At 41.5% G+C, this 26,517-nt stretch overlaps 1 protein-coding gene across 2 annotated transcripts in view; it reads right to left on the bottom strand.

Moving 5' to 3' along the window:
* The window catches only part of DUSP16 (dual specificity phosphatase 16), a 92,193-nt gene extending 68,036 nt beyond the window's left edge, over positions 1-24,157 (bottom strand). The window contains exon 1 of one of the 2 annotated variants that reach the window (XM_007967699.3): positions 23,410-24,157. The gene's annotated coding sequence lies outside the window, so the exon portion shown is untranslated. Of the gene's footprint in view, positions 1-22,285; positions 23,327-23,409 lie in introns of those variants that run through there. The other variant, XM_073020495.1, reaches the window with a different exon arrangement.
* Between the last annotated feature and the right edge of the window lie 2,360 nt (positions 24,158-26,517).

Consider the following 26,517-nt stretch of genomic DNA (forward strand, 5'->3'; position numbering starts at 1 on the left):
AAAAAAAAAAAAAAAGATAAGCTGGATGTGCTGACAGGGGCCTGTAGTCCCAGCTACTAGTGAGGCTAGGCCTGGAGAGGGAGGTTGCTATGAGGCTACTGGGGCTACTGGGGAGCTTGAGCCAGAAGATAGAGGTTACAGTGAGCTATGATTGCCGCTGCACTCCAGCCTGGGCAAGAGAGTGAGACCCTGTCTGAAAATATATAAAAATATAAATAAATAAAAATTTTTAAAGATAGTCTTTAACCAGAGTCAGTTTTCATAACATATTAACATACAATACAAGGAACACTAGATTAGAAAATGCTCATTCAGCTATTTTCCTTGTACAGTGGGTCTAACTTGTGCTTCATTCACTTACACAACAGTTTTTGAATATCTATATTGTACAAAGCTTTTTGCTCAAGGAACTTTTGGAGGACAAAAAGTGATTTCATAAGACATCTGTAAGGCTCAGTGAGATTACGTGGCAAGAGGGGGACACGATTTCTAGCAGTGACGTCTAGAAGTCAACAGGAGGAGGTGAGGAGGTGGTCAATCTCACCTATATATTTATTCTGGATGCTCTCCTACCCCAACTCCTTAGGGTGCTACACAATCTCTTTGTATTCACAAATAACCTCTGGCCAAGAGGTTTGGAGGGAGTGGGGACACCACCAGCCAGCAAACTTCTCCTAATTCTGGAGACAACTTCCTGTCAGCTGGTCCCTGAAGGCTGGCTGCTTCCTGCCAGGAGGTCACTTAGCACATATCCATCTTTCTTCAGGAGGCAGACAGTTGCGGATTCTTTTTTTTTTTTTTTTTTTTTTTTTTTGAGCCAGGGTCTCACTCTAATTGCCCATGCTGGAGTGCAGTGGTGCTGATCATGGCTCACTGCAGCCTCAATCTCCCAGGCTCCCGTGATCCCCCCAACTCAGCCTCCCAAGTAGCTCAGACTACATGTGCACACCATCACGCCTGGCTAATTTCTGTATTTTTAGTAGAGCTGGAGTTTCACCATGTTGCCCAGGCTGGTCTCGAACTCCTGGACTCAAGCAATCCACTCACCTCAGTCTCCCAAAGTCCTGGGATTACAGGCGTGAGCCACTGCGCCTGGCCAGCTGCTGATTCTCCTTGTGGCACTGATAAGGGAGAGAGGAAGACAATTCATCTTCCCTTGGACCCCAGGTACACACAGTTCCCCCGCCCCACACAAATACAAACATGAAGAGAAGAATAAAAGAGGTACAGGCCTTGACAAGATTACACTGACGTTATTTCCACCCAATAGTATTCTCCCACAAAGCGTTAAGGAGAAAAAATAAGAAACTCTTATTAAAATTAGTCCATCTTATTGGAAGGCCCAGAAAGGTAGGTAAATGGCATAAATTCTCATGAGTTGATCACTATGATAGTTGCAGTTGGAATGAGCTGTCTGTCTAGCCCCATGGTCCTCAAGCTTTTCAGCTGACAGCCCACTTCAGAGTGACAAACTACCAGGTCTAAGTCTTCCTAACAACTGTTTCTCTGTCTACATGTGTTCCACCACAAACCCTAGAGAGAAGTAACAGTGAAAAAACATTCTGTAAAGTGAGATATAACACCCAGATTAAAATGTAAATACAAGAGCACTGAAAATGTACGTACACGTAACAAACCTGCACATATACCCCCGAATCTAAAATAATAAATTTAAGAAAAAAGAAAATAGACCCACAAAAACTTGTATAAGAATGTTCACAGCAGGGCCGGGCGCGGTGGCTCAAGCCTGTAATCCCAGCACTTTGGGAGGCCGAGATGGGCGGATCACGAGGTCAGGAGATCGAGACCATCCTGGCCAACACGTTGAAACCCCGTCTCTACTCAAAAAAATACAAAAAACTAGCCGGACGATGTGGCGGGCGCCTGTAGTACCAGCTACTCAGGAGGCTGAGGCAGGAGAATGCCGTAAACCCGGGAGGCGGAGCTTGCAGTGAGCTGAGATCCGGCCACTGCACTCCAGCCTGGGCGACAGAGTCAGACTCCATCTCAAAAAAAAAAAAAAAAAAAAAGAATGTTCACAGCAGATTTATAAATAGCCAAAAAATTCTATCAACTGATGAATGGATAAACAAAATGAAGTATACCCCTACTATGGAATATTATTTAGCCATAAAAAGGAATACTGATACCAGCTACAATATGGGGGAACCCTGAAAATGTTACGCTAAGGGAAAGAAACTAGATACAAAAACACCACATATTAATCCATTTACATGAAATACCCAGAAAGGCCAGGTGTGGTGGCTCATGCCTATAATCCCAGCACTTTCGGAGGCCGAGGTGGGCAGATCACCTGAGGTTGGGAGTTCTTGACTAGCCTGACCATTGGAGGAACCCCATCTCCACTAAAAATACAAAATTACCCGGGCGTGGTGGCACATACCTATAATCCCAGTTACTTGGGAGGCTGAGGCAGGAGAATCATTTGAACCCGGAGGCGGAGGCGGAGGTGGAGGCTGTGGTGAGCCGAGATCACGCCACTGCACTCCAGCCTGGGCAACAAGAGCGAAACTCCATCTCAAAAAAAAGAAAAAAAAAAAAAAAGAAAGAAAGAAATATCCAGAAAGGGCACAAATGCATAGGGACAGGAAGTAAATCAGTGGTTGCCAGGGGCTGGGAGGAGTGGGAAAAGGGTTATGACTACTAATGTGTATAGAGTTTGTTTTGGGGGTGATGAAAACGTCTTGGAATTAGATAGTGGTGATTATTACACAACTGTGAATATACTAAAAATCACGGCATTGCACACTTTCAAAGACGAATTTTACAACTGAAACTATATCTCAACTCTTTTTAAATGGTAAATTTTGTGGTATATGAGTTGTATCTCAATAAACTGTCATTTTTAAAAAGGGCAGGCAGGCCAAGGCACTACTCCAGATGTAAAGAAACTGAAGACACATGACAAGTAAATGTAGAACACGATCCTCAACTGGACCCTGTATGCAACACCAAATATTTGTGTCCCCACTAAATTCTCAAATTGAAACCCTAAGTCCACTGTGATGGTTTCTGAAGGCGCAGACTTTAAAGGGTAACTAGGTCATGAGGTGGAACCCTCATGAATGGGATTAACGCTATATAAAAAGGACCCCAGAGAGCAAGCTTTCTTGGGTATACGATGAGAAACTGGTACTCTGCAATCCAGAAGAGGGCCCTCACCAGAACCAGACCATGCTGGCACTCTGATCTCAGATTTTTAGCCTTCAGAACTGTAAGACGACAATTTGTTATTTATAAGCCACCCAGTCTAAGGTTACTTGTTATAGCAACCCAAACAAACTAAGACTGTACTAGACAGTACAACGCTATGAAGAATGTTGTGTCAACTTACAGGACTGAAAGAAATACACGTGTGGGCTGGTTAGAAGTATTAAATCAATGTCAGATTTACTGGGGTTGACAACTGTACTGTGGGTAGAAAACTGTCCTTGTTCTTTGGAGACCTGCTGATGTGCTTGGGGATAGTGGGCCATGATGTGTGCAACTTATGGTTTGGAAAAATATATCATATATAAATATGGAGAGAGAGCAAGTAATAAAACAAAGGGAGCAAACTGGTAATAGTATATGCTGTTCTTTTATTTTTTCTGTAAATTTAAAATTATTTTCAAACAAAAAGATAAAAAAGTAAATAATGGCCGGGCGCGGTGGCTCAAGTCTGTAATCCCAGCACTTTGGGAGGCCAAGATGGGCAGATCATGAGGTCAGGAGATCGAGACCATCCTGGCTAACACGGTGAAACCCCGTCTCTACGAAAAAAAATATAAAAAACTAGCCAGGCGAGGTGGCGGGCGCCTGTAGTCCCAACTACTTGGGAGGCTGAGGCAGGAGAATGGCGTAAACCCGGGAGGCAGAGCTTGCAGTGAGCTGAGATCCGGCCACTGCACTCCAGCCTGGGCGACACAGCAAGACTCCGTCTCAAAAAAAAAAAAAAAGTTAGTAAAATACACATAATCTGAGATTCAGAAATTCTACTTCCAATAATTTGTCTTACATAAATACCTGCCCAAAAGTATATTATGTGAAATATTTTCCCCGTAACATGTTTATAACTATAAAAAGAAACAACTTCAAAGTTAATGAGTGATAAATTGGCTAAACATATTACATCAATGTAGTATATACCATACGGACATGTAAAAAGAGAGATGTCTATCTGATACAGAACGACTTCCAAAAATATATTCTTTTGTGAACAGAAAAAAAGAATTGGTTTATCCCTAGAAAAAAAAGCAACGAAAAACTCAAGAAGCCTAGGAATGTTTGGATTTGGTTAAGAAAGAATCTAAGTCTATTCTATTTGTTTATGGGGCCAGTTATTTGTAATATAAATAATTTTCTCCCTTACGGCATTGATAATACAAGCTTTACTAATGAAAAAGGAAACTAATACAATCTTGTATGCCATTTACTCCTATGGTTAACTTGAAGCATTTAAAAATAAATTTTGTAAAAACTCAAGTATAACATATATGCCAATAAGCATAAACAAATCATGAATGTACAGCTCAAAGAATTTTTATAAAGTTAACATACTCATGTAACCACCACTATCCTCATCAAGAAATAGAAACCCACCTGCACTCCAGAAGTTGGCTTCATACGTCTTCCTATTACAATCTCTCTCCCCAAAGGTAACCACAATCCTGACTTCTTATACCATGGCTGAGGTTTTGCCTGTTTTTGAGTTCTTTTGTGCCTGAAATGTTCTATACAAAATTATGTTCATATCCATGTTGTTGTAAGTAGCAAGAGGTTTTTCATGTTCACTTCTACATAGTATCTCACCGAATACACAACAATGTATTTATCTAATCTTCCACTGATGGACATGTAGGTTGTTTCCAGCTTGGAGTTATGAATTGTGCTGCTATGAACATTCTTGGGCATGTCTTCTGGTGAGCATAAGTACACATTTCTGTTGGGTATATACCTAGGAGTGGGTTGGCTAGGTTAGAGGCATGATGAGTATGTAACACTTTAGTATAATAGATACAACCAGTTTTCCACAGTTTTTCCAATTTACCATTCCAGAATCCATACATGAGGGTTCTAGTTGCTCTACATCCATGCTGATACCGGTATTTTCAAGTTTTTGTTTGTTTCTCAATTTTAGCTACTCTGGTCAGTGTGTAGTGGTAATTCACTGTGGTTTCATTCAGCATTTTTTGATGACTAATGGGGCTGAACACCGCTAGAAGCTTTACTTTTTTAACCTTGTGCATTGAGAGCTACAATTAACCTATAATTTATTTTTGTAAATGAAGGGAAGCAAGGACCAAAATTAGTGTTTTTTTTTTTCATATGGATAGGCAAATGACGTAAGATCATTTATTGAAAGATCTTTCCACATTGCTGTAAAGTGCCATTTTAATCATAAATTAGTATCTACATATATGTGGGTCTGATTCAGGACGCTATTCTGTTCCATTGATCTATTTATTAATTCCACACTGTATATTCAATAGTGTGAATCCTACAACTTTGGTCTTCCTTAGTATTACCTTGACTATTCTTGCCATTTGCACTGCCATATGAATTTTAGAATCCACTTACATAAACTTCTATAAAAGTTTCAGGTCTCTTTCTTAGAATTATTACCAGCATTTGATATTTTTGATGCTATTATAAATAGCATCTTTCATTTTCTGATTACTGTTACATAGAAATACAAGTTTTGTACAATAACCTCGCATCCAATAATCTTACTAAATTGATTTTTACTTTATTTTATTTTGAGACAGAATTTGAGACAGATTCTCACTGCACGCCACGCTGGAGTGCAGTGGCGTGATCTCAGCTCACTGAAAACCTCCACCTCCCAGGTTCAAGTGATTCTCAGCTTGATGCCTCAGTGTCCTGAGTAGCTGAGGCTACAGGCACGCACCACCACACCCTGCTAATTTTCGTATTTTTTTTTTTTCAGTAGAGACAAGGTTTCACCATGTTTGCCAGGTTAGTCTCAAACTCCTGACCTCAGGTGATCTGCCTGCCTTGGCCTCCCAAAGTGCTGGGATTACAGGCGTGAATCACCATACCTGGCCACTACATTTATTCTTAAAGTATTATTTTTTAACTTAAAGTAAAATTAATGTTTTTTGGCATACGGTTCTATGAGTTTTGACCAAATGTACATGGTAATGTAACCATCACCACAATCCCAGATGCAGAACATTTCCATCACTCCAAAAAATTCAAGAACAAATCATGGTCAAATCTTAAGTTACCCTGTAACAGATAAGAGAGTACATGGATAAATAAAGTCTAATGATATCCTATAAACTACGATCTAGCCAAAACTATATGACAGCTTCAGTCTCATTTCCTGGCAAATCTTTCCCCACCAAATTCAAAGCAGGTAAGAGAAATGGTAACCAAATCACAGTTCCAGAGTCATAATGTACCAATCTAATATTTAACATGTGGATTCTGAAGTATCTGAATGGAAAAAGAACTTGTTATAAGTGATATTGATGTAATAACAGTAACATCATGTACTTTTAGAAACCCAAATGAAATTACACTATAAAAATAAGTTGTATTTCCCATGCAAAATAAATGGATAATGAAAACATCTGAGAGTTCTTTATACAATGTTATAAATTTGTGAAATGCTATCATTTGAGGGGGGAAATTCTACACCCTCTGGATAATGATTATGTTAATGAATTCTGGTCTACTAATGATCACCCATAGGTCTGTTTTATCTTTTTTACTTTACCTGTGTTTGGTGGTTGTTTTTTCACAATTAAATGACCAGCCTATGCTCAGAGGGATGGTGATAAGTAGCCCCAAAGGGCCTAGATAGTATTTTGCAATGAAACTGTCATAGTACTACCAAATATATTTCAATCCTTGAGTTATTGTATAACAGAGGTTAAGAATGAATGAACAAGGGTGGCTCTGACCATTATGGCAACTTTCCACAATGTAGTTCTTTGAAGCTGCCTCAGTCCCTCCATTACCTCTGCTATTTACACACCCAGGTGTTTTTTTAGTATCTTGTAAGAAGGGACTAGTAATGTTCCATCATCAAGACCTGGCAATAGGCCAGAAAGCAACAGAGAAGTCACAAGATGGTCAAGCACAAAGACAACAATAGATAGATACGCCGTGTTCTAGTGTAAGCACTACCAACATCTCATGCATTCTGAGTCACCCTATATTGCTCACCCATTCCTATTTGGTTTACTGGATTTTGCTTGTTTACTTTATTCCTCCTATAGTACTGTCAGCATGAGAACATTTTAAGTCATGGCACCATATGGCAATAATATATAACTCCATAACTAAAATAAGCTCCCTAAAGACTGGCTATCTGTCAGATACTATCTATAAGACATGAAAAATTAAAAACATCAGGGCTTGAAACCTAAAAATAATTATATCTTAGCAGTACCCTTAAACCTCAACCACAATCACATTATTTCTTACCTTTAATTACTATTATGATATCATTGTCTATATGACAGCCATGGACAAGGAATAAATAAATCGGTTGAGAAATATTTCTTTAAACCTGGCATGAAAATATAGCTTGTTCTTAACAGAAATAAAAATTCACTGAATTTGGACTGGTGCTTTTGTTTGCTCTACGTATTTAAAACAATTAACAGGCCAGCGTGGTGGCTCATGCCTGTAATCCCAGCACTTTCAGAGGCCAAGGTGGGTGGATCACCTGAGGTCAGGAGTTCGAGACTAGCCTGGCCAACATGGCAAAACCCCATCTCTACCAAAAATACAAAAATTAGCTGGGCGTGGTGGCGCCCACCTGTAATCCCAGCTACTCAGGAGACTGAGGCAGGAGAATCACGTGAACCCAGGCAGAGCTTGCAGTGAGCTGAGATAGCACCACTGTACTCCAGCCTGGGCGACAGAGCGAGACTCGGTCTCAAACAAAACAAAACAAAAAAAAAAGCAAAAAAAAAAAAAATACACTGTCCAATGAACTTTTCACCTTCTACTTCCCTATCACCGTGAGTAGGCTTAAAAAAAAAAAAAATAGCAAAACATACTACCATGTATCTCCAGGGCCTCCCAAGTACAAGCTCTACCACTCTAGGACATACCCACCACAGGACTTGTGTACAGCAGCAGTTAAAAAACAAACATTTAAGCCCAAGATTCTGAGGTGATACCATGCTATAAGCAGGAAAGTAAGATCAAAAGCTGGAAAACCAAAGATCCACCAAAGCTTTGGTGGAGTGCTACCTTCTAGCTATTGGCTGGCAGCAAAGATTTCTCAGTGTAAGAGTTAGATACTACTGAGATTCCAAGGAAGTCTTAGACACAAGAGGTTAGTTGGTAAAAGGCAATGGTTGCAAAATTTAGAATTTTAGAGCTGGAAGAAACCTTAGATATCACCTAGTCCATCCCTCTGGTTTACGGATAATGAGGAGAGGGAAGAAGAAGAGAATCAACCCGAGCCCTCCAAATCCTCTTGGGAGTATGAAACCCTGACTAAGCAGTACTGGTAAGAGCAAGAGAAGCAGAGATGAGTTACTCTACTCCACTCACTCCATTTTTGCATCCCTGAACTATATCACATCTAATCTGTGAGTTTTAAGTAGCTGATTCAGTTTTAAAAAAGGCATCCTACAACTCAACAAAAATCTTAAATAATCCAATTTTAAAATGGACAAAGGACTTGAATAAACATTTCTCCCAAGATGATATATAAATGGCCAACTATTTGAAAAGATGCTGAACATCACCAATCACCAGAGAAATGCAAATTAAAACCACAATGAGATATCACATCACACCCATTAGTACAGCTAAAAACAAGTGTTGACCGGGCACAGTGGCTCACGCCTGTAGTAATCCCAGCACTTTGAGACGCCGAGGCAGGCGGATCACTGACGTAAGGAGTTCAAAACAAGCCTGGCCAGCATGGTGAAACCCCATCTCTATTAAATATACAAAAATTAGCCGGGCCTGGCTACTCGCATGCGCCTGTAATCCCAGCTACTCGGGAAGCTGAGGAAAGAGAATTGCTTGAACCCGGGAGGCGGAGGTTGCAGTGAGCCAAGATCTGCCACTGCACTCCAACCTGGCGACACAGTGAGACTCTGTTTCAAAAAGAAAAAGAAAAAAAAGAAAGATTTTGCAAAAAATCTCCTATTTTTTCTTGCTGTGTTCCTCCCAACCTTTTATAATCTAAAGGTGTCAAGAACTGCTCCAGGATACTATCTTCCTTCTCCCAAACCATCCCACAGAAGCAGCCAGATAACACACTGCTCTTAGAGTAAACAGGGCAGGTCTGCAATCATGGAGAAAAGGGGAAATCATCAGCAGGGGATTTCAAGCGGCTTGTCCTCCACTTCTAATCATGACTTTATCTCTTGGCCTAGAAAAAGCAGAGACTAGGGTGATGGACCCCAAGTTGAAAAACCCCTAGGGCATAAAAATGAGTCTTTTATGGTGTTTTGTTTAAACTGCGAATAGTAATCCATAAAGAAATGCTAAAAACAAGCATAAACTCTCACAGAAGTCACTAACTACTTATTCATGCTGGTAACAAGGATGCTATGGGCTAAATATATTTTTTGCCCAGAAAAATGCCTATTAGATTTAAAAGCCAATGCACTTATTTTAATGAGTGAATTAGGGTCATTTCCATATAAAAATCTCCACTGATTTCACAATAACTTAAAACTTCAATAAAACTTTTTCCAAGCAAGTGAATACCATACTCCCTAACACTTGGTACTTGGAAACCCCCACCCCACCCCCATTGTAACTGTGTCTCTTTGAACTAACATCACATTAGCTACATATAATAAGACAGTCACTGGCAGCATCTAAAACCACACAAGCCATTCATTTACCACAAAATTCACTTGAGTTTGTTTTTCGGTTGGGATTGCTGGAGGTATTTTAATGAAATACCTGGGCATTTCCTCAGAACATTGTACTGAGAGTACTTTAATTACAGACAATATGCACATATGTATATCTTTCCCTATTAAAATAAAAATACAATTAGTCTTTCATTTTCAATGAAATATGAGTAAGTGCCCAAAAGCCAAAACCTAATTTTAGCTTTAGCCTTCTTTACCATCAACATCATCATTAGAGATACAACCCAGTCATCAAGATGACTGAAAAAGTGGCACTGCTGCTTTCCCCTGTATAACTGAAGACACAATTTCTACTAACAGAAATGGAATACTGGTAAGTTATTAAAAGGCAGACTATCTATTATAGTTACCTTAACCGTGTTTTGATAGAAATCCTTCAATTCTATGTGCATCTCCTTGACTCCTGTTGCACCTAGCCCTGCACTTCCTCAGCCCCATTCTTCCAGGTCCAGCACACAGGGGAGCCCAGCTGGCCCTGCAGTCTTCCTCCGTGCCCTCCATGCTTAGCTCCACTCTCTGTCCACAGCCTCATTGTGCCTACAGCTATTTCCATAATTACTGATGCCTACTCCATTCACTCTTCTCTTACCATTTCTTCTTTCATTTATCTTCTGCCATTCCTTAGCTTTCCCAAAAGAAAAAAAGAAAAAACAGTGAACAGTCTCCCCAGTTGGATGAAACAAACGACTGACAAGAGAAGTCCATTCTCCTCTCAAGTATGTTACCAACTCTACCATTCTGTCATCCAAGAAAAAAAAATGACTCAGTACCCCGGATTTTGAATACAAATATAAGTATGAATAGGTATGTGTGCATATATGTGGCCACAGTGCTTTTTTATTAAAAAAAAAAAAAAATAGAGCAAATTTTCACTTTTTTATGTTATAAAGTGCTCTCACTGACTCTTCCCTTCTGTCTACCCTTCATCCAACACGCTCTGATGTTATATGATCTTCCACTCATAATGGTCTCCAGGCCACATGGCTCATCCTACACACTAGTATAGTCCCTTCTCCCTGACAAATTCATCAACTAAGTTGGACATGTTACTTTATTGATTTACATGCGTGTATCAGACCAGGCGCAGCTGGCACTTCAGGAGGCTGAGGCAGGTGGATCACCTGAGGTTAAGAGTTGAAGGCCAGCCTGGCCAACATGGTGAAACCCTGTCTCCACTAAAAATATAAAAATTAGCTAGGCATGATGGAGGGTGCCTGTAATCCCAGCTACTTGGGAGGCTGAGGTGAGAGAATCGCTTGAACCTGGGAAGTGGAAGCTGCAGTGAGCCAAGATCATGCCATTGCAGTCCAGCCTGGGTGACAGTGTGAGATTCCGTCTTAAAAAAAAAAAAAGTGTGTATCAGCCTGCTCTAAAAAGATGTCAGCACATGTTACTAGTTTACACCAGCAGTTTTCAAAGTGTGATCCAGAGATGAGAAAGGAACCCCTTCAAGGGATCTATAAAACTATTTTTGATAATATGAAGATGCTATCTGTCTTATTCACTTTCATTCCCTCATGAGTGTACAACAGTGAATCAAGGATGCATGGTATGTGGTGATGATGTATCTATCACTCTAACAGCTAATAAAACATGTACTTGTATATTCTTCACTGCCTATCATTTTTTAAAAACCCAGTTTCACCCATCATTCTCAGTAAAGTAACACAAGAACAGAAAACCATATACCACATGTTGTCACTCATAAGTGGAAGTTGAACAATGAGAACACATGGACACCGGAAGGGAAACATCGCACACTGGGGTCTGTTGGGGGTTGGGGGACTAGGGGAGGGATAGCATTAGGAGAAATACCTAATGTAGATGACGGGTTGATGGGTGCAGTAAACCACCATGGCATATGTATACCTATGGAACAAACCTGCACATTCTGCACATGTACCCCAGAACTTAAAGTATAATGAAAAAAAAAAAAAAGCCAGTTTTACTTAACAACATCCTTGATAAAATAATAAAAAGTATTAATTTTTAAAATGTCAACTCTTGAGAATTCGGCCTTTTTAATATTCTGTATGATGAAATAGGAAGCACACATAAAGTACTTCTGCTGCATACCTCAGTACAATGACTACCTTGGGGAAAAGCATTTATGCAATCGTCTGACTTACAAGTTTTTTTCATAGGACACCATTTTTGCTTTTTTGACTAGCAGACAATTTATGGTTATTCAGACTTTGGTATCTGGCAGACATTTTCTCTAAAATGACTAAAGTGAACCTGTCACTTTAAAAAAAAAACGACAATATTGGGCTGGTCACCATGGCTCACACCTGTAACCCCAGCACTTCCAGAAGCCTAGGCAGGCAGATCACTTGAGGCCAGGAGTTCAAGACCAGCCTGGTCAACATGGCGAAACCCCATCTCTACTGAAAATACAGAAAAAAAAAAATCAGCCAGGCATGGTGCTGCATGCCTGTAATCTGAGCTAGGCAGAGGTTGCAGTGAGGCAAGATCACACCACTGTACTCTAGCCTGGGCTACGGAGCCAGACTGTCTCTCAAAAAAAAAAAAAAGGGCCGTATCTGTTGCTAATGATGTAACTTGAGCTTTCAAGAGAAAACTAGAATTTTGGAAAATTTGAATTCACCACCAAGATCTTGACCACTTCCCAATTCTTAAAGATTTTTTGGATGAGACTGATAGTCATATTAATGAATGTGATTTGCTTAATATTGTGTAACCAAATGTGCCAACATTTCAAAGATGTACATAACTTAGTAAACCATTATTATTATTATTATTATTATTATTATTATTATTTTGAGATGGAGTCTGGCTCTGTCACCCATGCTGGAGTGCAGTGGCATGATCTCGGCTCACTGCAACCTCCACCTCCCAAGTTCAAGCAATTTTCCTGTCTCAGCCTCCCGAATAGCTAGGACTACAGGTGCGTGCTGCCATACCCGACTAATTTTTGTGCTTTTACTAGAGACGGGGTTTCACCATGTTGGCCAGGCCGGTCTTGATCTCCTGACCTCGTGATCCACCTGCCTCGGACCCCCAAAGTGCTGGGATTACAGGTGTAAGCCACCATGCTCAGTCAACTTAGTAAACCATTATTTTTTGAATGACCAATGTATGCAGTTACAAAATCACACACAGGTCAAAGATCCATTCAAAGTGCAAGATGGACCAGTAGATTTTAATGTTACAGAGTACACAAAATTCACTGACATAGTTTCAGGTTCAACAGTGCAACTAATATTTAAGAATCTGGCTGGGAGTGGCGGCTAGCGCCTGTAATCCCAGAAATCTGGGAGGCCAAGGCAGGAGTCAGGAGTTTGGGGTCAGGAGTTTGATACCAGCCTGGCCAACATGGTGAAAACCTGTCTCTACTAAAAAAATACAAAAATTAGCTGGGCATGGTGGTACGCGCCTGTAATCCCAGCTACTCGCAAGGCTGAGGCAGGAGAATCACTTAAACCCGGGAGGCGGAGGTTGCAGTGAGCTGAGATTACACCACTGCACTCCAGCCTGGGCGACAGAGCAAGACTCTGTCTCCAAAAAAAAAAAAGAATTTACCAATTGTTGAGTTTTGGTGTAACACAAATATTCACAATTATATGAAAAGACTATGAAAATACCCCACCCTTCTTCAACTATGTATCTGTGTGCAGCCAGGTTTTCTTCACATATCAACCAAAACAACATATCACAACAGATTGAATACAGGAGCAATTATGCAAACCCAGCTATCTTCTATAAAGAAATATACTAAAGAGAATGGCAAAACATCAAACAATGCCATGTTTCTCACCAGATTTTTTTGTGTGTGTTGGAATATCTTTTTCATAAAAGTATCTTATTTTTATCAACCCTCTAATGTTTGTTTTTTCTTTTCTTTTTTTTTTTTTTTTTTTTTTTTTTGAGATGGGAGTCTCACTCTGTTGCCCAGGCTGGAGTGCATGGTGCAATCTCAGCTCACTGCAACCTCTGCCTCCTGGGTTCAAGCGATTCTCGTGCCTCAGCCTCCTGAGTAGCTGGGATTACAGGCGCCCGCCACCACACCCGGCTAATTTTTATATTTTTAGTAGAGATGGGGTTTTACCATGTTGGTCAAGCTGGTCTCGAACTCCTGACCTCATGAGATCCACTCACCTCAGTCTCCCAAAGTGCTGGGATTACAGGCGTGAGCCACTGTGCCTGGCCTAATGTTTGTTAATTTTTAAATATTTTAAACATTTTTCAGTTTTAATTTCTAATGTTAAGTATTGATATAGTCTATATAAACAAAAGATTTTTGGAGTCCTCAAAAATTTTTAGGAGTATAAATGTGTCCTGAGACCAAAATGTTTGAAAATCATTGGTTTATAGTACCACAACAAAAGAGCACTTTTACATATATGTATATAAGACAATGGAGACCTGAATATGAATCAGAAGATCTTGGCTCTAATTCTAGCACCACCTCTTACTTGCTCTAGGATTTCAATAAATTACTTTATCTCTCTAAAGCCTTAGCTTCCTCATCTGTAAAATGGATAACTCATGTCTTCTAAGGATAAAAGAGACAAAATATGTAAAAGCGACTTATAGACGACAAGGTACATTATTATTACAAGATTTCAAAGTTAAGCATTTTAAACACTTCTTATGATGTTTTGTTTTCTTGTTTTCAAAACAGGGTCTCACTCTGTCCAGGCTGGAGCGCACTGGTGCTAACAGAGCTCACTGCAGCCTTGACCTGCCAGGCTCAGGTGATCCTCCCACTTTAGCCCCATGAGTGGCTGGGACTACAGGTGTGCATCACCACACCTGGTCAATTTTTTGTATTTTTTGTGGAGACAAGGTTTCACCATGTTGCCCAGGCTGGTCTACTCCTGCCCTCAAGTGATCCGCCCACCTCAGCCTCCCCAAGTGCTAGGATTACAGGCATGAGCCACCATGCCTGCCTGTGTCTTATGATGTGTCATGAAATTTTCCTTATTCTTAAAATTTTATTACTAGAAACAGAACTTACAGAAAATGCCAAGTGCAGGCCAGGAGCAGTGGATCATGCCTGTAATCCTAGCACTTTGAGAGGCAAGACAGGTGGATCACTTGAAGTCAGAAGTTCGAGAACAGCCTGGCCACTATGGTGAAACCACATCTCTACTAAAAATACAAAAATTAGCTGGCGTGGTGGTGCACGCCTGTAATCCCAGCTACTTGGGAGGCTGAGGCAGGAGAGAATCTTTTGAACCCAGGAGGGAGAGGTTGCAGTGAGCTGAGATTGCGCCACTGCACTCCAAACTGGGTGACAGAGTAAGACTGGGTCTCAAAAGAAAAAAAAGCCAAGTGTAGATTTTTGAGTAGCCAATTAGCTCAAATGTCCAAGCATATAATTTTATTTTATTTTATTTTGCAGAGACGGAGTCTCACCATGCTACCTAGGCTGGTCTCAAACTCCTGGCCTCAAGCGATCTTCCCACCTCAGCCTCCCAAAGTGCTGGATCACAAGAATGAACCATCACACCCAACCCAACAACATAATTTTATTGCATTTAATTTCTTACCCTACAGTTATAATTGGTTATGTATTTTAACTCATTATTAGGGACATTTCCAAATATACACAAATGTGCAGAAAATAAACCCCAACTTACCCATTACTCAGCTTCGACAATTTTCAAAAATTTACCAATACTCTTTTATTCATTTCCCACTTCTGCGTGTTTGTGCCCATCCTGAAGTTTGTTTTGTTTTGTTTTGAGACAGAGTCTCGCTCTGTCCCCAGGCTGGGGTGCAGTGGCCGGATCTCAGCTCACTGCAAGGTCCGCCTCCCGAGTTTACGCCATTCTCTTGCCTCAGCCTCTCGAGTAGCTGGGACTACAGGCGCCCACCACCTTGCCCGGCTAGTTTTTTGTATTTTTTAGTAGAGACAGGGTTTCAACGGGTTCGCCAGGATGGTCTAGATCTCCTGACCTCGTGATCCACCCGTCTCGGCCTCCCAAAGTGCTGGGATTACAGGCTTGAGCCACTGCACCCGGCCCATCCTGAAGTTTTTTAAAACGAGTATTAGGCATCATTTTATTTTGCCTATAAGTACCTCTATATGTATTTTTAACACATGAAAATATTTTAATATAACCACAATACCACTATTACAGCTAAAAATATTACGGTTGTAATTACTAAATATCACCTAATATATATTCCATTTTCAAGTTTCCCGACTGTCTCAAAAAAAAGTCTTTGTTAGTTTTTGGTTGGTGAGTATTATCAAAATATTACTTACCAGTTCTTTTTCAAGTGAACCCAAAATGTTTAACTAAAGCTAGGAAGGAAGAGGAAATAATACTATGCTTCATATACCATGTACAATTTACAAACAAGTCGAGAACTATCTTCCCAAGGAATTTTCTTCTCCACCAACCAAACAACAACAACAAAAAACAAGCAACAACAAATAAACCCACTACAAAATAAGCCAGCATGGCGATACATATACCTTAGTATTCTGAGAAGTGATCCAAAGAGGACACAGCTCAGCTGCTCGGGGAGGGAAGGAGCCGTTACACTATGAGCTGAAAAAGGTGACTGGAAACCACCACCCATCATTTTGGAAAGGAAGAAGTCAGGTCAGCCACAGAGTCAAAGCTGGAGGTGAGGTCAGAGACCCTGTTCTAGAGTAAGCCTATTGCTCAAACAAGAGTCCACACCCAAGACTGTAAGTCAACCCCTGGCAAACTGCAACTCAAAGCTCAAAACACAGTGCTCTAAGCTAGAGATATAAGGAACTGCTATAAAAAGCAACAGTGGTAAGAACTGATTCAAATTATTCGGCAAACATTTATCAAAAGCCTACTTACTCTACTATCCTAGGATATAAATTGTATATTTAAAAAACTAGTATACAATGTATACAATAAGTAGCATATACTTCTCTACACATCTTTCCCCATTTAAGAGAAATTATGGATATATTAAATATTAATTATCTTGCCATACCATTACAATTTATCTTTTTTCTATAAACACAATTTGCCCCACCACCCCAACATACACAGACATTAAAACAAACTTGAATTCTTCTGTCTTTCCCAAACCAAATATTTTTGAGGAGTACAAGTGAGACTAACTTTTATTACACATACCACAGACCCAGTGCATTTATAGCTGTAATTCTTTTCTAAATTAAGGCCAAACATGGTGGCTCACATCTGTAATCCCAATGGTTTGGGAGGCCGAGGTAGGAGGATTGCTTGAGCCCACGAGTTTTAAGACCAGCTGGGCAACATAGCAAGACCCTGTCTCTACAAAAAATAAAAAATTAACTAGGTATGGTTGCACAGGCCTATAGTCCTAGCTATCTGGGAGGCTGAGGTGGGAGGATCCCTTGAACCAAGGAGGTCAGGGCTGTAGTGAGCTGTGATTACACCACTGCACTCCAGCTTGGGTGACAGAGCAAGACCATGTCTCAAAAAAATAAAAATTGAAAAAAATTAAATAAATCAAGCATTTAGTTTAGGAGGAAATCAAGAGAGCACTAAAGAATTTCCTACCTTGTATTGAAATTGTTTCCTATAGGTTTATCTCAAGTATTTTATAGATGAAAATTGGTTAGGTGCATACAGAATAATTCTTGAGGGATTTGGTTCTATAGACACACTTAATATCAACCCTTTTTAAAATCCCTCACCTCAATTTCACCTATAAAAAAGTTTTGCTGGTCACAGTGGCTTGTGCCTGTAATCCTAGCACTTTCGGAGACTAAGGCAGGAGGACGGCTTGAAGCCAGGAGTTTGAGACCAGCCTGGGCAACAAAGAGAGACCCCATCTCTATAAAAATAATAAAAATAAAAAATAATAATTAGGCAGGTGTGGTGGCATGCACCTGTGGTCTCAGCTACTTGGGAGGCTGAGGCGGGAAGATTGCTTGAGCCCAGGAGTTTGAGACTACAGTGAGCTATGATTGCTCTATTGCACTTCGGCCTGGATGACAGAGACAGACCCCATCTCTTAAAAAAAAAAAAAAAAAAAAAAAAATTAAATTTAAAACTGCAAAAAGAGTGAAGGGCACATATTTCTTAAAGAATGCTTGAGAAGAACAAAATGTGCCCCGAAACATGAAATAGCTCCTGATAATATCAGTTTTTAGTTGATCACTATGAAGGACATCTTCTAAACAATAACAAAACAAATCTGGTAGTCAAATAACCACAGGAAAGATCAAAACTTCCCCATTTTGGAACATTTTTGCTTCAGGTTTTTACTATTTGGGGTAATACAGGAAAAAAATATGCCATCGGGACAAGAGCTGAACAGATGTCATCCCTTACCCTAGTTTACCTACTGGTAATTAAGCCCAACAGCTTATTGTCTGTACATCTTTTCTTTTGTATGTTCCCATACAAAACAATCTCTGGAATTTAGCTTCACTTTATGACACTATTGTGATTATTGTTCCTAACAGAGAGTCTAACCTAAGAATATAGCCCAATACATGAAAAACCTAACTGAACAGTAAACAATGATATTAATCTCATTGTAAAAAACATGAGATTCTTAGCAAATGGCAGCAAAAGAATTATGAATAAATTAATGAGGCATTAAAAAAAAATCTAAAGTTTCTGGCCAGGTGTGGTGGCTCACACCTGCAATCCCAGCACTCTGGGAGGCCGAGGCAGGTGGATCACGAGGTCAGGAGATCGAGACCATCCTGGCCAACATGGTGAAACCCCATCTCTACTAAAATACAAAAAAAAATTAGCCAGGTGCAGTGGCACACGCCTGTAGTCCCAGCTACTCGGGAGGCTGAGGCAGGGGAATCGATTGAAACCAGGAGGCAGAGGTTGCAGTGAGCAGAGATGGCGCTATTGCACTCCAACCTGATGACAGAGCAAGACACACTCCATCTCAAAAAAAAAAAAAAACAAAAACACTTAAGTTTCCATGCCTTGACCGAAAAAAGTCACACGGGTTTCTTTTTCTTTAATTCACGTTTCTTTTTTTAAAAGCTGGTTAATGTGTAGGTTTTATTCAAATTCATTTGGACTGTACATAAATATTAAAAAGTTATAACATGAAGACTATTCATTAGACTATCATAGGCAAAGCAAGTGATTCACAGAATAAGTACGATTTATTGACCCTGATCATTACCTTTACTACTTACCACTATTTAACATTACTTTTTAATGTACTGTTTACTTGTTTATTGTCTTTCTTGTTTATTGTCCTGTCTTCTCCCACTAGAATGTAAGTTATGTAAGGGCAAAAACCTTCTCTTATTTTTCACTGTATGGCCAGGATCTAGCACTTCGTAGAAGCTCAGCATAAATTTGCTGAATGAGATGGGTGAATGAATACCTTCTGCCTTTGACCTCCGCCACTTCCCTTTCTTCATACACATGTTAACCAATCTTTAACGCCAGGGTCAAACTCTATTATCTCTATGAAGATTACCTCCCTGAGCCCTCTTTCTCTTTTATACCTGAATTTGGCACTTGCCAGCTGTCTGGTAATTGTTTATCTTTGCATATGTATCTCCCTTAAAATTTTTATAATCCTGTTCTCCGTAAGAACATGGACCAGTGTCCCCAACTTTTGGCATCCATGTCGGCACACGTAAACAGCATACTGTTAACAAATGTTTTGCTTGATTCATATTAGTAGTCAATCCAGAAATTCAGTTAATAATTTCAGTTTTTTATAATGTATCCCTCCCTTTAAAATTAACTCAAAATAGGCCATGATATTACAGTGAGTCCCTCTTTATTTTTATTTCTGACAATTTTAAATTTTACATTCTCATAATTACAATTAATGCTCATAATTTACTCTATCAATCACTCTCCCTCAAGATTTTTTTTTTTTTTGATACAGTGTCTTGCTCTGTTGCCCAAGCTGAAGCGCAGCAGTATGATCATAGCTCACTGCAGCCTTGACCTCCCAGGCTCAAGAGATCCTCCCACTTCAGCCTCCCAAGTAGCCGGCACCACAGCTGCCTACCATACCTGGCTAATTTTTTGATTTTCTGTGGAAACAAGGTCTATGTTGCCTAGGCTGGTCTCAACACCTGAGCTCAAGTCATCCTCCTGCCTTAGCCTCTTAAAGTGCTGAGATTATAGGAATGAGCCACCACACCTGGCCTACATTTTTTAATGTAATAAAAAATCTTGTCAGTTTGTAGCAATACCTATAATGATGTTTCTAACCCCAATCAAGAAGGGCGTGAAGTTTCATTACTCTCTCTTGTTGCTGAGGTATCAGAGGGCATTTTTCCATTTATTCCTCTTTCCTTTCATGACAAGATGTATTCCATTCCCTTCCTTACTGATCATACTTCTGGCAAGCTTTTATTATTTCTTTGTACCTGTCCAAGGCCAAGGTAATCTGTCTTACATCCTTCTTTTGAGCCACTGTTTCCTCCAGTTATTTATTTGATTAAAATTCTAACTCCCCGTCTCAATCCATCTGTGTAGAACTGCCTCTTCGTAAAGCCTGAGCCTGCTTCTTTAAATTCAGTCAACCTTTATGAACCTCTCTTCACACAGCCAGCCCTTGATCATCAAGGATAATGAAATGCATACAAATAACAGATTGTCTACAACACAAGAAAATCAGAAAAAAAAATTGACATCTGGTTTTGGAATTTATCATATGTCGCTTTGGGCAAGACTTATTTTCCTAATTATGTTTTTTGTTTAAGCCAACATTCGGATTTTCTTTTACAATGGTGAATATCTCAGTTTTAAATGATCAGGAAATTTCTTTTAAAGCCAATCAAGCATCAACTATGGTTTTTCCTGTGAAATCTTTTTAACTAGCCCCTTTCATCTGTTGAAATCTGTCATAAAATCTGTTTTGTTTCCTCTAAATTATCTCCTTATTTTCTTGGGATTCTGATCCAAATGAGTTCACCCTATATTAATTTACTTCTTCAAACTAAAGTGCCTTTTGCTTGAGAACTCAACGCATTCTAAAAAACACTGAACGTCCAGTGAAATTTTTAGTTCAGGTAACACGAAGTAGAAAACTATTTTTGTCTAGGAAAACTTAAGAGTTCTAGGATAAATTATTACACTGGTAATTCTAGCTAATTATATTTAGCAGGATTTTAGGAGTAGCAGAAAATTGAAAAAAATTAATACTGGACAGCTATATACGTCTGCTTCACCAATATATTAATCCCATATGCTAAAAACTGTATGAAATTAAATTCCCAGTACAGGCATTTACAGAAAATAGTATCAAAACACACTTACACATAAATCCTGCCTCTTCTCCTGATCCCTACCTAAACTCTGCAACCTTCTCAACACCTACTCTTCCCCCCTCCCATCTCAGCCTCACTTCCACTCTTAAGTGTCCCACAAATAATTTTTAAATGTGTAGGAAAAAGGAAAAGAACTGGGATAACAGGATCTCCTCTTTTGCTGCCTTCTCAGTTACTGCCATTAAGTTTTTGGCCCAAGAGACTCCAACGCCCAATTTTACATGTCTATTTTTATTTTATAGGTACACACAATCACCAAACTGAACAAAAGGACAGGGCATTCTAAATTGAAAAAGGAGCAAAACTGGATAATTCTGCAGTTCTGTTCCTAGCCGCCTCCATAATCATGCACTATGATCATTTGGCACCATAATCAAGCCAAATGAGATATTTTACTTTGAGTTGCTGGTATAGCAGAGGTTAATACTAAAAAAATAATAATAATTACCACAGTTTACACATTTTTTTATCTGAATGTACATTTATAGTACTTGAACCGAGTTATTTTCAATACACTATTCACCACATTAACAAAATTCAAAATAAGTTCATTTCTAATTTTTTCCCCCAGGTAGAATTTTGATAAATGCAAAACTTATTTTACCTAAAATCCAACTCTTGGGCTGCTGTTATTTAGCCTATATTTTTATATAAGACTGCAAATGTTAGCCAAATTTTAAAAAAATTTTAATGCAACTTTCCACATTGTCTTCAAACTCAGTAAATTCCACAATTTTAAAAAACAAAAACCTTTCACCGTGCCTACTCACATTTTTACTAAAATCCCTACACAAAGCCATACATTCTGCTTTTCATTTTACTTCTCCAAGCTGCTGCCTTCACCAAATAGACTCCACGAGCCTCCCAAGTGGTATCCACCAATATGTGATTCTCAAGGAAAAGTAAGTATTAAAGAGTAATTAATTCAATTGGTACGAAATCTCTTCCTTTACAATTTTACCTCAACTTTAAAAAGACTTTTCTTGATGGAGATGAAAATCCTTTGAGGAAACGGTTGTCCTTTACATGGACTCTCCATCAGCCCCATAAGGTGAGTGGCATAAAGAGGCATTTTCTCTGACAGTCTCAGTTCCCCAAACACTAGTCCTAAGCTTTTGCATGGATGGTAAATTTCACACACAAACACCCGGAAAAGAAAGAAGAGAAAGAAACATACCTGGTTTATTTTCTAAACAGGTTTGATAGGTTTGGTTCACTTGAAAGAGCAGATTATTTACTTATAATCTTTTAAAACAGAAGTGGCAGCCAGAGCACTGGGTAAATAAAAACTTCACAGAGTTTTAAAACCCTGCATCTTAATTCACTTCCCTTTGGTTCAAGGGGACTGCACAGCAAACCCCACGGCAAATGAGATTATGCAACAGGCTTTTTTCGTCCCCACCTTATTCATCACAGGCTGGTTAGAGGTGTGCTTTCTCCAATCTGAGACACCCACGACTTCAAAACGCCAAGAACCCTTGCAGCAGATGTTTTCTAAACTTCTTTAGGATTTTGCAGTATCCATTCATTTTCAGATCTACTTGCATTTTCTCTGGTTCATTACTGGTATTCTTTAGGAAATAAACCCAGCATCTGAAGATATTTCCCTCTGTGGTGTTCCATTACATGAAACTACACGTGATACACAGACCCTGGGCTTTTTTTATTTCTCACGTTTTGCAGCTAGTGTAAATAAAGAAGTCACTAGGTATCGGGCCCCCCAACGCCAAGACTCGAGCCCCTGTCCGAAAATTGAGGGCTTTTTTGGTTGGTTGGTTGAAGAAAGCAGCACCGTCACCACCCAGGTGGCCTCGCTGATTACACCAAAGGCGAATTGGGGATAATGGGAACAGTCAGGCCGGGGCCCCACTTGGCAGGCGTGTTGTGTAACACTCGCGCCTGGAAGTGAGCAGCTTCGCCCGCGAAGGTGCCGCGTCCCGCGGCGGCCGCTCCTCTCGGCGGGGCCCGGTCCAAGCTCGCTCGCAGCGCAGCGGCCGGGAGCGCACCCACTGCGACCCCGCGCCCAGCCGCACGCCCCCTTCCCGCTCCGGCCAGCCTCCAGCCAGGCCTACACCCGCGCTTCAAACGCTCCTGCGGCCCCCGGCCGCGGTCGCCCCCACGCCGCCTCCCGAAAGGGTGGCCGGTACGCCCGGGAAGGCAGAGTCGGCGGGGCCAGAGCGCGGCTCCCCGCACCGGGAGTCGGGGCGCGCTACGGAGCGTCCATGCGGCCGGGCGGCAAGGCGCCCCGGGCCCCGGACCCTCCCGCCCGCACACCCAGCGCGGCCCGCCAAGGCCACTTACTTTTGGGGCCGCCGACCTCCCAATTCCCTCAGAGGGAAACGAAAGTTGTCACGGCGTCTCCCCTCGGGCCCCCCTCGCCTCCCGGGCTTGCGAGGCGCCGCCGCGGAGCCGAGAGGGCGGCTGCGCTCCCGCTCGCGTCCCGTCCCGTCGCTCTCCTCCTCCTCTTCTTTTCACTATATTATCTTCTCCTTCTCTGAGGGGTGGGTGGGGGCGGGAGGCTTAGGAAGAGAGGAGACGCTCGCAACTTTTCTTCACTCTTTCTCTTCCACCCTCCCCCCCAATCAGCCTTCAAAAAAAATGTCGAAGGAGATGAAGAACTTAGGGAGGTAAAGGTGGGGGGTCGCGTTGTGAAAGCGGGGGCTGAGGGGAGGGAGAGGTGGTAATAATCGTTCAAAAACTGATTAAAGCCCCCCGAACACTGATACATAGAAAGAGGGGGAAAGGCGGGGGGGTGGGGTGGGGGGTTGGGGGAAAGAGAAAGAGTCGCTGGTCAGGAAACTTCAAGCGCGGATGAGGTCATTGGTTTAAAAATAAAGAGATGGCGTCACTTGAAACCAATCCCAGTGAATGAACTCAGCGGAGCCCCGGGGAAAGGAGGAGACAGGCGAGGGCAGGGCGGTGGGCGCCGGGCGGGGCCGCGCGCCCGCCCATCCCGCGGCCGCCCGAGGCCGGAGCGCGGCTCCGCGCCTCGTTCCGGCCGCTCGGGGAGGGGTCAGGTCATGTTCCCTTCCAGAGTCCGGCGACTCTGAGGCAGGTTCCGCGGGCGCCGCTGGGAGGAGCCGGAGCTGCCGGAGGAGGCGGCCCCGCGGCCTCCTACCCCTCCTCCTCCTCCTCCTTCCGCGCCCGCGCGCCCGCCGCCCCCCGGGCTCGCGGCCCCGACCCCCTCCAGTGCTGCGCCCCAACAGGTATCGGAGGGTTTTCTCCTCACCCAGACCCAGAACCTTTCCCTCCTCCTTGAGCTGTTTCCAGCTGCCTCACCAACATCAAAAAACGCAAACACTGATTTGAGAGAATTACAATCGCTCGGTAAAAAGCCTGACGAATGCAAAAGGCAAGGCTCTGCCATCTCTCAGAAGTTACAGGTACTTCAAGAAAAATCACACTACTGTTGTCAGGCATTCAGCTACCTATATGTTTATGGTGAAAACCCCCTCATAAATGTTCCTACATTACTTTACTTATATTTACAAATACAAGGATAGCAGCCTACATTTTCTTTAAAAATGTTTTCTACAGGACGCAGCGCAGCAACGTCTTTAAATCAGACCAGGGGTTCACCGCCTCTTGAGAGGTACAAAACCCTTTATTGATTTAACTCCACGTACCTCGTGTATTTTATTATTGAAATTCATTAAAATCTCTTTGTTTTGAGATGATATTACGCACTTTGGAAAGCGAGAGACCTGAGGTGGTGACAAACCAGGACTTGGAATCACTAAATAGGACAATCGGAGCTTTATTCCAATGTTCTTTGAGCATTTGAGCATGAAGCTGCTTCTACTGAGAAGTACTCACGTGGATATCACATAACAAAGATGTGATTAATGACGGAAAAGCCCCCTGCGAGTGGACTGCTCCATGAGCCAGAATTTATGTGTAGGGATAATCTAACTCTGAAAATATTCCGTTTGCAATGTGCGGGATTGGGACACTGGACCCTAAAGGCACTGTTTGTTGTGGCATATCCATGTGCACCCTGCCTAAAGCACTTTTTTCCACTAGCAAAAGAACTGAGAAGCAGGTTTGGGTGGGTTAGAAAGATAATACACCCCTGTTACTACTTTTCTGCCTTTAAGTCCTGCAACTAAAGGGCATTCCTTATCATTGGTAATCATTGAAGGTTAGTGTTGCGGGGTAAGGTTCTGGGAACTTCTGGCCCATCTTTTATAGGAGGGAAAAGAGCCCATTTGAAGATGGGAGGCGCCCTAGCACCTCTGGCAGTAGTAGGTAAAGCCTGAAGGCCACAGATGGATAAGCAACTTTGAGCCTCTGGCCTCTGGAAGACTTCTGCTAGGCGAAGCAAATCTCTCCCACTGCTCCCTGTCCTCTGCTGGCCGGGAGGTGTTACTGCACCTTCCCTGGGATTATTTGTGCTCTACCAGGAAACCCCTAAAAATCTACTAACTGTAGACCTTTGTTGGAGGTGTTGGGATTTTTAGGAATGAAAGAGAAGATAGTCCTTTTACTAGTGGTACAGAGCATGGATCTTGCCTGAAGGAAAGATTCGTGAGAATTAATGGTATCCCCTTTGCATGCCAAAGTTCCCGTAACCTTGCTTTAACTGACATGGCTTGAAACGTTTCTCCCCTTTCCTCAGTTACACAATTAAGTGTGTGTAATGTATGATGTGGTGCCATCATAGCTATCATGGAAGCCTCTCAGGGTATTTCATCTATTTCTGGAAACAAGACGTAGATTAAAGCTCATTAAAAACGAAATCAATGATTGAGTGATGTACAATATTGGTTAAAAGAGTCAGGGCGCGGTGGCTTAAGCCTATAATCCCACCACTTTGGGAGGCCGAGGCTGGTGGATCACGAGGTCAAGAGATCGAGACCATCCTGGCCAACATGGTGAAACCCCATCTCTACTAAAAATACAAAAATTAGCCGGGCATGGTGGTGGGCGCCTGTAGTCCCAGCTATTCAGGAGGCTGAGGCAGGAGAATCACTTGTACCTGGGAGACAGATGTTGCGGTGAACCGAGATCATATCACTGCACTCCAGACTCCAGCCTGGCAACAGAGTGAGACTCCATCTCAAAAAAGAGAAAAGGAGCAATGTAGGCTGGGATTGTAAGGGAAGGCACCTTATAAAGAGTTTTGACCTTATCCTTGAAGGATAATTCAGATTTAGTTTGCAGTGAAGAAGCCAGTGGAGGGACAATTCCAGAGGGCAAATGGCAATGAACCAAGACAAGGAGGTGGAATGAATGATGAGTAAGGTGTATTCAGGTGAGAGAAGTGTAAACCCTTCCAGTAGCAGTAGAAATCGGTATGTAGCAATTAGGTATGAGGTTAAGAGATACAGAGGCACATTGTGGAGGTACTTGAATGTTAAGATAAATAGATTGTTACCTGCCCAGCAGGTGAAGGAGAAACCACTAAAC

Source organism: Chlorocebus sabaeus, chromosome 11 (genome assembly GCF_047675955.1).
Source record: "Chlorocebus sabaeus isolate Y175 chromosome 11, mChlSab1.0.hap1, whole genome shotgun sequence".
NCBI lineage: Eukaryota > Metazoa > Chordata > Mammalia > Primates > Cercopithecidae > Chlorocebus > Chlorocebus sabaeus.